The 14,052-nt window shown below is 38.7% G+C and overlaps 1 protein-coding gene, 1 non-coding gene and 1 pseudogene across 7 annotated transcripts in view; 1 reads left to right on the top strand and 2 right to left on the bottom strand.

Annotated features, from left to right (window-relative positions):
* LAMA3 (laminin subunit alpha 3) overlaps positions 1-14,052 on the top strand; it is a 234,359-nt gene that overhangs the window by 23,914 nt on the left and 196,393 nt on the right. The window lies entirely within an intron of this gene.
* On the bottom strand, positions 1,417-1,566 carry LOC118610175. Its single transcript, XR_004953829.1, has one exon. It is a non-coding gene; the product is annotated as a small nucleolar RNA SNORA57 (small nucleolar RNA).
* On the bottom strand, positions 9,025-9,143 carry LOC118610547 (annotated as a pseudogene).

A 14,052-nucleotide genomic window follows, 5' to 3' on the forward strand; every position in this document is an offset into this window, starting at 1 on the left:
CACAAAGCAGTGTCAGTTGTGTGTGTTACTAGGACTAATGGCCATAAACAGGAAACTCAATTTACTAAGGTTCTGTTTATAGAACTATTGTAAAAAAGAACCATTTGTTAACTTCAGCAAGGGCCTTTTTCTTTGTGAAATCTTGAGTGAGGGTCAGGAAACCTATGATTTTACCATGTCCATTTATATATTTGTAACAGTGATTGATAAGAATCATTTTGAGACTTCAGACAAATGACTACAATCATCAATTTAAGGATAAATGAGCCTTTTTAAAAATGATTTTACTGGTAGTTGTTCTGTGTTTGTGGACATTAACCAAAGGTTAGTGTTGAAAGTTATGTACAAATCATTTGAAGAAGACAGACATAAATGTTTTTTTTGGAGGGCCAGATTCAATTACCAGAAAAAAAAACATGGTTCCACAGGCTAGAATCTCAGCAATTTAAATTTTTTCCTCAGGCAATCACAGACTACTGGAGCTCAAGGCTCTTCAGAGTTGCTGGCAAATATTTGGAAGTGTGAATGTTCAGTCCATGAATTGCAAGATTTTATTTCATGCTCTGCATTACATGTACCACTGAGAGTGTGGATTACTTAAGCTGAGAAAAAGAAATATACAGTCATAGGGAAAGGAGAGGAAAAAATGTTATTAGCCCTTACAAGAAATCTGTACCTAAATTATAATAGAAAGATAGCTGTGGGTTTTACATCTTTAGTGCAGATGTCAATGTGAAATCTACATGTTTTATTCACATCTTTTACCAATACTAGATTGAAGCATGTGAGTCATTTTACACAACTTTATTGAGGTATAATTTAAGTACTGTAACATGCATCCATTGTAAGTGTGAAACTAATCATTTTTAGTAAATTTATAGAGTTGTGCAGCTATCCCTAGAATCTCATTTTAGAACATTTCCTTCAGCCCCCAAATTTTTCTTGTGCCTGTGTACTCAAGTCTCTGCGCCTAACTCCACTAGGCTGATTTCTAAGATTTTCCATATCTAGAAATTTCATAGAAATAAAACAAAGCAACGCATATGGTCTTTTGTGTCTGACTTCTCTCATTTAGCATAATGATTTTGAGGTTCATTCATATTACATTGCATGAGTTAGTATTGCTTCCTATATATTTGAGACTCTTGTTTGGTGTAGGTATATTTAAATTGTTGTATCTTCTTGATGAATTGGCCTTTTTTTCAATGTGCAACGTTCATCTTTAACTATTAGAACAATTTTTGACTTAAAGTCTGTTTTGTCTGATATTAGCATAGCCACCCCAGTTCTCTTGGTTTCTGTTTGCATGGAATACTATTTTCTGTCCTTTCACTTACAACTTATTTGTGTCTTCGGATATAGAGTGAATCTCTTGCAGACATCATGTATTTGGATCTCCCCACCCCTCTCCCCCAACCGTGTTCCGGTGCTTCAGCATAGAACTGACAGACTGGAAGCTGTTGGCACTGGAAGACATGACGCTGAGGGGACTGGGACCCTTTCTCTTTGCCTTGGTGCGTCACAGGGACTGGGACCACACTCTTGATCCCCGCCAAGAAGAGGAGGGTTGTTTGTTTTCTTTTACTCCATTATTCCAATCTCTGCCTTTTAATTGATAGTCTAATGCATTTACATTTAAACTGATTACCGATAAGGAAGAACTTACTTTTGCCATTTTTCTGTTTTCTCTCTGTCTTATATTTTTTTGGTTCCTCAATTTCTCCATTACTACCTTTTTTTGTTTAATTTTTTTCCCTAGTGTACCATTTTTATCTCCTCCTCATTTCTTTTTCTGTATATATGTTTGTTATTTTCTTAGTGGTTATTCTGGGGATTACAACTAACATCCTAAATGTATAACAATCCAGTTTGACAATCCAATTTAGCTTTGATAACATCTAAAACTCCGCTGCTCTACAGATCTGTCCCCAACTCTTTATAATATTATTGTCACAAAGTATATCTTTACACATTGTTGCCTATCAACATAAATATATAATTATTGTTCTATCCATTTGTCTTTTAAATCATGTAGAAAAAATACAATAATGCTGGCTTTTATATTTATCTGTGTAGTTACCTATGCTGGTGTTCTTTATTTCTTTAGATGGCTTTGAGTTACTGTCTAGTGTCTTTTCATTTTAGCCCAAATGATTCCCTCTAGCATTTCTTAAAGGGTGGGTCTACCGGCAACAAACTTCCAGCTTTTGTTTATGAGAATGTCCTAATTTGTTCCTCAATTTTGAAGGATAATGTTGCCACTTATAGAATTATTGACTGAAGATTCTCTCTTTCAGCACTTTAAATGTGTCATTTCACTGCCTTCTGGTTTTGATGGTTTCCAATGAAAAACAGGCACTTAATCTTATTGTGAATCCCTTGTATGTAATGAATTGCTTCTCTCTTGCTGTTACAAGATTTTCTTTGTCTTTTGACAGTTTGATTATAATGTGTCTAGTGTGGATCACTTTGAGCTTATCCTACTTGGAGTTTGATGAAATTCTTGGATGTGTAGATTCATATCTTTCATCAAATTTGGGAAGTTTCAATTATTATTTCCTCAAATATTCACAAGCCTCTTTCTTTGTCTTCTCTACTTCTGAGACTCCCATAACATATATGTTGGTTCATTTTATGGTATCCTACAGGTCTCTTGTCCTTTTTAAATTTTCTTCATTTTTTTTTCTTTTTAATCCTCAAGCTGAATAATTTCAATTGACTTATCTTCAAGTTTGTCCATTGTAAGTTGTTGTGAAAAAGTTTATTGTAACAATTTTTGGAAGATTAATTTTTGCTTCAATGGAGAGGCAGATCCTTAAAGCTCTTCCCTCCTCATATCGTTTTTTGAGTGCTTCCTTACTTTCTGGTACCACAGATGTTCCAGGGTCACGAAAATTTTTTAACTCCAGCCTTGGAACCAACTATTTTTTCAAGGAGATTTTTTTTTTCTTTTCAGTTAGGTGTGGTGTTGAAAACCAAGATCTGGTTATGAGGTGTGGTCATTCGTTACTGGCATATTATTGCTTCTAGACCCTTTCTGTGGACGGAGCTAGAAAATATTTGTATATCTAGTAATTCCTATATGTACACATATCTACATTAGAAATACAGTTGATTTTTTTGCATATCGATCTTTTATCCTATGACCTTCCTGTAGTTTTTGGTAGACTCTTTAGAATTTTCTACATACAGAATTACATGTGTTTTGTTTACTTTTCTCCAATCTGTATGCCTTTTATTTCTTTTTCTTTTAACTCATTCATTCATCGACAAATAATTATTCAGTGGCTCTTAATATGCCAGGCACCATACTAGATGCTGGGGATACAAAGATGATACAAACATAAACTTTCTGTAGATGATTAATTTGTTTTTATGGCCTAGTTTTCTTTAAAGACCAGAGAAACTCCTGTAAGGGAAAATATAATGTCACTTCATTATACATATTATCCAACTACTGTCACTTAGAGGTGAAGAACTCTGGCTCTGAAATCATATAGACCTGAGTTTGAATTCTAACTCTATCAGCTCTTTGACCTTGAAAATTTGCATAATCTTAGTTTCTTTATATATAAAACAGGATTAGTAATCTCACAGGTTTATTGGGAGAATGAAAATCATTCAGTATATTTCTTGGTACATAGCTAGTGCTCAGTGAATGTGATTTTTCATGGTGAAAAAATTTTTAGGTAAGGCTTCTAAAGTAGTAAGCTACAAAATTGATTTGTCAAAATAGTTATCTAAAATTTTTGAGTAAAAAATTATTTTAATAATGAGATGTACAGTATATTATATACTGAACATATTTGGCATGCTAAAAATTCCACAGGCATTAAGACCTCTATAGCTTTCTATAGAATAGCAATGTTAAATTGTTTGGGACTATGTTAATACCTAGTTTAGATATTATATATTTATATAGGGGCACACTTTTCTTTATCAGCTAAAGTAACATTTTTTGGGAGGAGGTATTAATTTTTCAAGGTTAATTTTGGTAGTAATTTCTTCCAGATCAGAAATTTATATCTGGTTGAGATTCAGACTTTCATGAAACCTATCTTAACTCTTGTTCAACATTCTGGAATCATTTGCCTAGTGAGGAAAGGATTTATTAAGTGGTACCTTGGTGGTCTTAGTCAATGAAATGGTCCATGTTGTACTGTATATATGGGTTGCTGGCCAAGGGACAAGTGGGAGCGGAAATCCAACCTGGGCAGGCTGTATTTATTCAGAGGCAGAGAAACTTTTTCAGCTTCACAAAAAGAGCTATTTGGATGAGCTAACAGGGCCTTTACTAGATGCCTCATGCCAAAGAGGTGGAACCTGCCCTGGGGAAAGCCAAGTCATTGAGTCCCGTGTGTCCTGCCAGTTTTTCAATGTTATAAGCATATCATTTTTTCTTAGTCGTTTTCCTGTACTAGATGCTCAGAAAATACATTTGGACTAATAAATGACTATTAGAGAGACATGGGTTTTAATTAGCTTATTTATACACATTCTAACTGTGAGAAGTGGGGAAAATAAGTGATTATCCATTACTCTATGTCTCACCACATATTGCACGTACTGTCTGTGGGAATAATACCAAATACTGGGGGCAGAATGGTGAATAGGGGGAACAGCCTAGTAACCAGGGACTTGCTCCCCTGCCTAGTACAAGATATTAATTTAACACACACATATAATGTTTACTGATGTTGGGCACTGTTCTAAAACACCTTACATATACTAACTTCTTAAATCCTCACACCAGTTTGCAAAGGAGGTACTCTTAGCATGCTCATTTTAAAGATGAAGAAACTGAAGCACAGAGAGGTTAAGTGATTTGTTTAAGGTCACACAGCTAGGATGTGGAAAGGCTAGGTAATGGCTGCAGAGTTCATGCTCTTACCCATTGTTTTATCCTGCCGCTGCTGCGCCAACTACTCCTCCCTCAGAGTTCCAGCCAAACTTTGCATCACTTCTCTAATTCCATTCCTCACCTTGGAGGAATTTATTTTCATATCTGCATCCTTATTAGATCATGTACTCTCTAAGGAGGGGCCCACATTTTTCTGCTCATGTCTGGGTCCTCTGTGGTACCTTGTTATATACGCTCCATCGATACTTTCTGAAGAAATATTGAAAGGGCAACACCATCATAGAATTTTCCTCCCAGGTCAACATGTTGATGGAAGTGCTGTTTGACAAAAATACTTGAATTTCAACAACCTGCCTTTGGAAGACAGATGTGCCCCTGATATATTGAGTTTCAAAGTAGTGTCTGATGCAGTGGCTAAGACAAGTGACTAGGACTGGTCACCAGAAACTGGAAGAGGCAAGGATAGATCCTTCCTCTGCAGGTTTCAGAGGGAGCATGATCCTGCCAATACTTTGATTTTAGACTTCTTCTAGCTTTCAGAACTGTTGTTCTAAGCCACCCTGTTTGTGGTGTTTTATTTTGACAGCTGTAGGAGGCTAATACTGTACAGTAACTGTCTTAGTCCATTTTGGCTGCCATAACAAAATGCTATAGAATGGGTAGCTTATAAACAACAGAAATTTATTTCTCACATTTCTGGAGACTGGGAAACCTGAGGTCAAGTTGTGGGCAGATTCTGTATCTGGTGAGGACCCACTTCTTGTTCATAGACTTTTGTCTTTTTGCTATGTTCTCACGTGGTGAGAGGATGAGACATCTCTTTGGGGCCTCTTTTATGAGGGCACAAATTCCATTCATGCAGGTAGAGCCCTTATCCTGATAGGAATTATTTAGGTTAGGTTTCAACATAGGAATTTATATGTGTAGGGAGGAAAGACACAAATATTCTGTCTATAGCAGTAACTTTAGCTTTAAATCAGACAACCAGTCTTTCAGTCGGTCAGTATTTATAAACCATTCAGGGAGTGAGTGTTATCGGTGTGTGGGATGGAGGGAGGATGAGGGCACCGCCTGAGGCTCCCTGGGTGGTTCTAGGGTCTCTGCTTTTGAGAATATGCAATCTCATAACTCAAAATCTGATATCTTTGCAATCTGATAACAGAATGAGAAGAGCTTTTGTCTAAACAAATGTTTAGAGATTGCCCACATTAAGAGTCATCCCTAAATATGAAGAATGTATCAGAGGGGCATAAAGTGAAAATCACCTACTGTGGATTGGGCGGAGAGGGTTCAGGGATGATGGGCACCTGTGAGCCTCGGATCGCTTTTCTGCACAGAGCCCAATGGTCAGATGATTCCTTCACTAGTGAGGATTTGGGGGCTGTATGGGGGGACTGGCAGGGTGGGATAATGAAACGAAAGGCCTGATTCTCTGTTTTTTGGGATTGGCTCTGCAGAGACTAAATATTGCTGAGGATTTGGGTGCACAAAAGACATTGGTTGCAAAGATTCTTTATAAGGTAGTTGCATAGTGATTTGATGAGTACACAAAAATTTCAGACTTTTAGATTTTCCTATATGTCTCATCTGTTTCCAAGTAGTTTTCCTATTTCATTGTGACAGCCGATCACTTAATGTATCTTCAATGTGACATTGATTTTGCATGCTTTTAATGAACCAGAAAAATTAGCAGGAAATGCTAGAAAACTTCCTTGGGGAAACCTCTTAACAAGGTTGCCATAAATTAGTTGTGTTCTTTCTCTTGTTTTATTTCATTATCTTTTAGATCAACTAGGTAGACTTTTAAGTAAAAATATAGCTATTGAAGTCACTCTTTCTAATGGAAATGCTAGGACCTTATAAAATCTTTGTTCCCTCTCTCTGAGCACCATGCTCGCTTTGAAAGTAACTAACTCTTTGCACTCCTTACACACTTGGTGTTATGTGTAGATTCATTTTTCTTTGATTTCTGACTTGCCTTGGTTTTGGGGTATTGTTTTTCTCTACTACATATAGCAACTGTCATTTTAACTTAGGAAGATTGTAGCAGAAACAAATCACAGTAGAACTGCTTCATTAACCATAAGGAAGATGAGGTCAAGGACCTTTAGAATCATCACTGAAATGTTTGTAACCAATGGTCCTTCATATTTACTAAAGATAAAATAAAAAGGGTGATATAATGTTGCACCACTAAGGACTGATTTGAGATCACCTATGGAGAAGGACTGCCTGTGCAAATTGTGCTGCACCACTGAAGTGATTTTTAAAGAGGTGGGTTAAGAGTCCACCTCTAGGCCAAAATCCTACGTGTGATCTTTTAGGCCCAACCGCAGGCAGTTACAAGGCATTGACTGGCAGGTTTCCTGGGGGAAGCTGCCCTCCCTACACCAACCAGCCTTGTGCGCAGTGAGTTCATTGCAATTTTCTGCAGGGAGTTGCAGTTAAGGATTCAGGCTCCTCTAGACCAACCAGCCTTGCTTATATGCATATCTATATTCTCAGCCTATGAGCCTCTATTTAGAGGCCTCCATTGTGGTTACTTCCTAGGGGCCTCCACTAAGACTTCTTATTGGAGAGCTATGGCTGAGGTACTTTTCCCTACTCTGACTCAGTACTTTTCTACTCCTGCTCCTCCTCTTCTCCTTACTCCTAATTCTCTGGGGCCATAAAAAGGCAGGAGGCTTTTGTCTGATGCTTCTTGGCAGTGAGATAGTTCTCCTGTTACCTGACCCTTGCCTGGTGCCATTTCATGGGGGAAAAAATAGAACACCAAGGAGCTGGCACCTTTCTCTTGCCTACACTGTCCCAAAATACAGTGTTGATTATCACTTTCAGATTGGTTCATCATCCTCACTGACCACCTCAACACCTGGAGGCTTGACAGGAGCTGGTACAGTGTCTTTGTGGATGACTCCTAATGTGTTCTCATCTACTTAGGAAGAACTGCCACTTTGAGACACATGTGTACACACGTTTTTGTGTAATATTCATCTACTCAAGTATTTAACAAATATTTATTGACATCCATGTGCTAGGCACAAAGGATAGGGATATAATTCTGAACAAGGCAGAAAAGGTCCCTGCCAACATAGAGCTAACATGCTCTGGGGAGACTGCAACCAGTGAGTATACATATACAATGACTTTAGATCGTTATTGTGTTTTAGACTAAACAGTATTAATGAAGGGAATCTTCTCTAGGTTGAGCAGATGGCAAGGTTCGTTTAAAGAGGTGTTGATGATACAGAAACATGAGGGTTGAGAGGAAGCCAGCCCCATGAGGAGGGTAGGCAGATGTATTCCAGGCAGAAAGACCAACACAGCTATAAGGGCCCTGATGTGGGACATGCTTAGTGTGTCCTAGGAACTCAGAAAGCTGTGCTGCCCTAGTTGTTACACATTTTGAATGTTATCCCTGCATGAAACCTCTGTGTCCTTTCCAAAATTTATAAATATTTAATTTTATTTTTTTTGTATGTATCTATACTCTTTCTGGCTCTCAAAATAATTTAGGTGACGGATAAAATTTTAAAAAGAGTGAACAAAAGAGTTAAGGGGATTAGGACAATGGGAAAATAAAGCAGTAAAAGAGTATAATTATTTTATAAGAAGATTAAAACAATAAATAAAGGGAAATGAGAGGGAAAAGCTTGGTTTGAGGATTGAATCAGGTCAGGTGAGACTATCATCCTTTTGAGGATATTAGCATTAAGATGTTGACCTGGTGTTTAGCAGGTCAACAGTTGATAGTTAAATGGATAAATGGTCATGGCAGACCTGTTTTCATAGATCTAGGTTTTGGGATAAAGTTCTTAAGAGGAGGTACTTTGGGTTCGGGGCATCGAGTGGGCAGGCCCACCTCGTAAGCCTGAGTTTGTTTTAGAGCAGACCACTTACATGCAACTTACAGGTACTGAGTCACCCCTTAATACCAGTGAAATGCCAGTACAACATATAGGGAACAAGAGAATAAGGGGAGAAGTAAAAGGAAGAGGTATGCATGGAAACCATTAAATTTTCGGTTTTAAAACTTCCAGAGAGAACTTCTTCTTCTTTCTTTCTTTCTTTCTTTTTTTTTTTTTAATACAAGGCAACCTTTGGTTGATCTCACAGATTGCAAGGACCTTGTCAGTTTACGATCTCTTATTTTTTATTTTTTACACCTACAGCAGCTGGTCTTCCTAGGTGGTCTCCCATCCAAGTACTAACCAGGCCCGACCCTGCTTAGCTTTCAAGATCAGACAGGATCAGGCTGGTTCGGGGTGGCATGGCCATAGACTTCTTGGGTTTTTTTAAAAGCAGGAACCCATTGGTCCTAGAACCCCAAAGTAGATTGTATGGTCATAATTAAGAACATGGGCTTTGGAATCAATCGAACTCACTCTGAAAGCAGCCCTTCCTAAGGGTTTGACCTTGGATGAGGAACCCTCTAAGCCTTGGTTTTATCACCTGTAAAATGGGGATAGAATATCTTTTAGTTTATAAAGTTATTATGAAAATTACATGAAGTAAACCATATGTACCTGGAACACAGTATTTAATAAATGGTAACTCTAATTAAAGGCTGTTGAGAAACCTATTTTAGTTAAAAAAAAAAAGTCAAAATAACAAGGCATTGGTAAAAGGGGCCAGGTTTGATGGGTGGAGTAGATGAAAGAGGAAGGTGTACTTGTCTGGGAAACCTCTTTGAAATGGAAAGAACTCATAATGAAGAAGCATGTCATAGCCAGAAGAATGACCATCATTTCCTTTTTTTTTTTTTTTTTTTTTTTATCTCTGATTTGGTTGTGATGGAAAGATAAGAAAGGAAGGTTGGTACCTGAGAAGTCTCGGAAGCTAGAGAGGCTCCGTCTAAAGCTGGGAGAGCTGAGCGAGCATGAGTGGAGCTTCCTGGCCAGAGCAGGCAGGTGGTCAGAATTTAGGAGCTGAGAGGGGGTTCTGGGAGGCTCTGAAGGATGGAACAAATAGATTTCCATTAGAGGGGAAAAAGCGAGTCTAGATCTAGTGCTTTCTAATGAGTTTAGTGACCTAGGAATGAGCCTGTAGTTTCCTGTTTTTTTTTTTTTTTTGAAATCAGGAGTTCAGCTTCTGGTCTTAAAGGTAAAATTACACACACACACACACACACACACACACACACACACACACACCAGTCCGTCTGGGACTGCTCCTTCTCCCCATCACTAACTTGTATATCATTTTCTGGTATACTTCCTGAAGTGAGTAACACAATAATTTATGCCATTTTAATTTATGAACTGAATGAATAAATATTAAATGCCTGCCCTGTGCCAGATACCTTTCTAGGTAGTGACCAAGACCCAGGCTCAGGGCATTTATAATCCAATAAAGATGATAGGCAGTAAAAAAGCAAATGATATGATTCCTGCTTAGAAGAAAGAGAAAGAAGATAAGTGCATAGAAGTAGATGGTAGCGTGCAGTGCTGCTTTAGATGAAGTTGATAGGCAAGATCTCTTGGAAAAGAGACTTTAGTCTTGGAGAAGCATGTTCCTGGGAGCGGGAATACCAAGTACAGAGGCCCTGAGGCAGGAACATCCTTGGGGTGAATGAGGAAAAGAAAGAGGGTCAGTGTGGGTCAAGTGGAACAAGTGAGGTTGTTTATTTTAAGCATGTGTGTTTATATCCTAATGAGAACAATCCAGTAGAAGGATCAGTTGAGCTGTAGGAAAGTATGTGTGTTTAGGGGATATAATTGCAGATGCAATATCCTTGAGCAGCAGGAGCGACAAGATTCAGTGAGTGTGCGTGTGTTGGGGCCGGGGTTTAGAGCACAGACAACTTCTCCAAAACAGTGGGTGGCAAGGTGAGTGTGTGGGCACAGATGCAGGGAGGTTTGTGGGTTAGGAAGATGAGCAAATTCAGTAAATTATCGGTGGAAGGGAAGAGCATGGGGAATGTGTGAAATAATTTCTAAGAGGGTAAAAGAAGGAATATAGTGAAACACTACACCAATATGGAAAAAACGCAGTTCTCAGTTGTTTGTGGATGAAGAAGACTAAAAGCTTCTTCCTTTACCTGCCTGACTCACAGGCAGATGGTGCCCAATGGGAGAACACATGTTCCTCTTTGGTGCCTCTGTCTCCCCAGTCTGTAAAAAAGTCTGATGATTGTAATCACCTTATAGACTTGTCATGACCATTAAGTCAGCATGTACCAAGGGCAAGGTGCCATGTCATCACTACCATCAATGAAGCTACTTCTGTGGCTGCGGCTGCAAGAACCTTCGCTAGTGGCCCACCTCAGATGTGCTTCGTCGCTGCGGCCTCTGCATCCCAGACTGCAGAGGGAGGAAGAATCACCTGGGGTGCTTTCTACAATTTCTGATTCCTGGCTCCCACTAGAGATGGTGATTCTGTAGGTTCAGAGCAGGGCCCGAGATCTGCACTTCAGTGGTTTCGATGGTGGTGTGATCACTTTATGGACAACACCTTTTGTCCTCACAACTGCTGCGTAACAGTGGAAGTGTTAGCCCATTTTAACAGAGAAAACAGAGTTCAAGGGAGGCTAAAAATTCGGCTAACATTTCGAAGCTGCAACTTGTAGAAGCAGGATTTGAACCTCCATAATTCTACTCCAAAATGCATCACTCTGAAAAGAATTAAAAGAACTTGGCCTGAACGGAAACAATGTTTGAGTAATACATATAAATTTTGTAGACATTCATTTATCTGCCTTAAAAAATATATTTGGAAGCAACCTTGAGCCCTTTGTTTTTAGATCCCTCACATCTCCAGCTCCAGGGACCCAGCACACTAGAGATGGGGTGGAACCAGTGTGGGGTTACAGGGCTGGGCACTTCCCTGTGCTTTGTACTCACCCTTCACCCCACTATGTGCAGACATGTAGGTCTTCAGGAATTTTACAAACGCTTGTATTTTGTGCTTCTCAGATGTGTCTCTCAGAAGGGAGAATACTCTAAGCAATGTTTTTGCAAAGGATCAATCCCAAATTTGGATGGGCACACTCCAGAATGTTCTCCACATCAGGGCCCCAGCTGGCTTGGGTTCTGGCACGGGAGATTATGCCTTCGAGGCACATAACCTTGGGAACTTTTGTGGGTGGTGGCTAGGAGTAGGGTTCATGGCAGCACGAATGTGGTGATACGCAATGGGGCTGTTGATGGATGAGTGTAGTTAAGTGTTCATCTTGTCAGGTTTTTTGTGCCTGCCAGTAAGGGCATGCATCTCAGCTTCTGTCAGATAGGGTTCTTTCCTGAGCTGGGTCTCTTTCCACACATCTGGTCCTTGGCAAGTGTTTGGACTATCACATAATCACTTTTCCAGTGCGTCTCACACTCCATCCTTATCTGAGACAGGGCTCTTTGCTGTAGCTCACAGAGCAGGCGGGCCAGGATGGAAAGCTTTCTGGGCTTTCCAGACCCCCACACAGGTCCTGGTTTCTGCATGTCCTGGCTTTGTGGTTTGAGGCACTTCAGCTCTTTAAGTATTCACTGCTTTGTCAGTAAGTTTTGAGTACTTTAATATAAACCTCAGAGTGTTTCAAAGATTAAGTAAAATAAAGCGTGATGTGCCACCCCTGGGTACCCACACTCTTCCCCTATCTTGATCCCAGAACCTTTGGATAATACATGGTATTTGAATTACTTTTCTCTCATTTAGGGGCAGGATCCAACTCTTAGTGTTTATTTTCACCCCAGCATCCAATGCAGTGGAGGCAATTCCGAAAAATTGAATAAATGAATGAATGTTCAAACAAATACAGGAGAAGTTATGTTAGGGAGCAGTGCTATAATCAACCTCTAGTCTTTTATAACAAGACAATGTTTATATTATAAATTCAGTTGCAAAGTATTATATATGAGAGACTTTTAGTTCAGGAGAATCATTAAAAATGTTAGCAAACAGGAGAGGCTGTTTTTTCCCATTCTTCTGAAAAAGTATAGGTCACTCTGTGGACCTCTGGGCAAACACTGGCTTATCCTCTGAGGTCCACCAACCTTGGAACTTAACTCTAGCTGTTTATTTGAACAGTCCTGTCCACTTTCTTTCTAGCCTCTTCTTTTACATTAACTATTTTCCATATTACTAGGCTAATATTAGCCTTGACACAATTCAGAGCATGAGTCCCTTGTTCTGTTTATCTTTTAGTTTTCTCATCTCTGGAATTGCATCTGGTACAGAGTAGATGATCAGTACAGGTCTGTTGCTTGGATGGATAAATCATTTAACGCAAAAGCCACCCTGTTCTCTTTCCCTCTCATCTCCAGCTTCTGCCACTTTTTGTACTGCTTCTAATTATTCATGGTTATTTTTAAAATATTGGATATCAGGTACAGAGTTGGGTTATAGATTATTCATAACCCTCAGTTGTGACATGCTTTCATCATTGGTCCTTGCATGGTCTGCTGTTTATATATGTGAATAGAGGATTTAAAATAATATAACGCGGATTCATAAAGTTGCTACCAAAACCAAAAACAGGGTCTTGATAATAACTTATGTCTAAACATATGGTTTCCCTACCTCCAGTCTCTCTGTTTTCCATAATCTGGGGTAACCATCATCCTGAATTCTTTGTTAATTTTCTTTTTTCTGTCCTTTTTAATAATTTTTATTACACCTATATATCCCCCGAAAACAAAATGCCTTTCATTTTGGTTGCTCTTATCTTTATAAAAAGTATGTCATACTTAAAAAAACCTATTATATTGCTAAGATTCATCCATGTTGTTTCACATTGCTGTATATATTCATTTATTCATTATTGTTCATATATTCACTGCGTGAATATCCACTGTTGATTTATTTTCAGTCCCATGGCTGGAAAATTAGGTTCTTCCCAAGATTTTGCTTTTATGAACAGTGCTGCTATAAATATTCTTGAATATGATGCCATCAAAGTTTTACGAGAGCTTTTTCTGTTTTGTTTTGTTTTGTTTTTGGGGTTATGAACTTGAGAGTAGAATTTCTGGATCATAGTAAATGTAAAATTTTGACTTGAGAAGGTAATGCCAAAACCGTTCTCAAAGTCTTTGCACCAATTCCTACTGCTGCCACATCACATCCTTTCCAATACTTGTTATTCTCAAACTTTAAATTTGGTCCTATTGACATACAGTTGACCAACATCACTAATCATCAGAAAAATGCAAATTAAAACCACAATGAGATATTACCTCACACCTGTCAGAATGACTAGCATCAAT

The sequence above is a fragment of the Rousettus aegyptiacus genome, unplaced genomic scaffold (assembly GCF_014176215.1).
Source record: "Rousettus aegyptiacus isolate mRouAeg1 unplaced genomic scaffold, mRouAeg1.p scaffold_m13_p_12, whole genome shotgun sequence".
Classification (NCBI taxonomy): domain Eukaryota; kingdom Metazoa; phylum Chordata; class Mammalia; order Chiroptera; family Pteropodidae; genus Rousettus; species Rousettus aegyptiacus.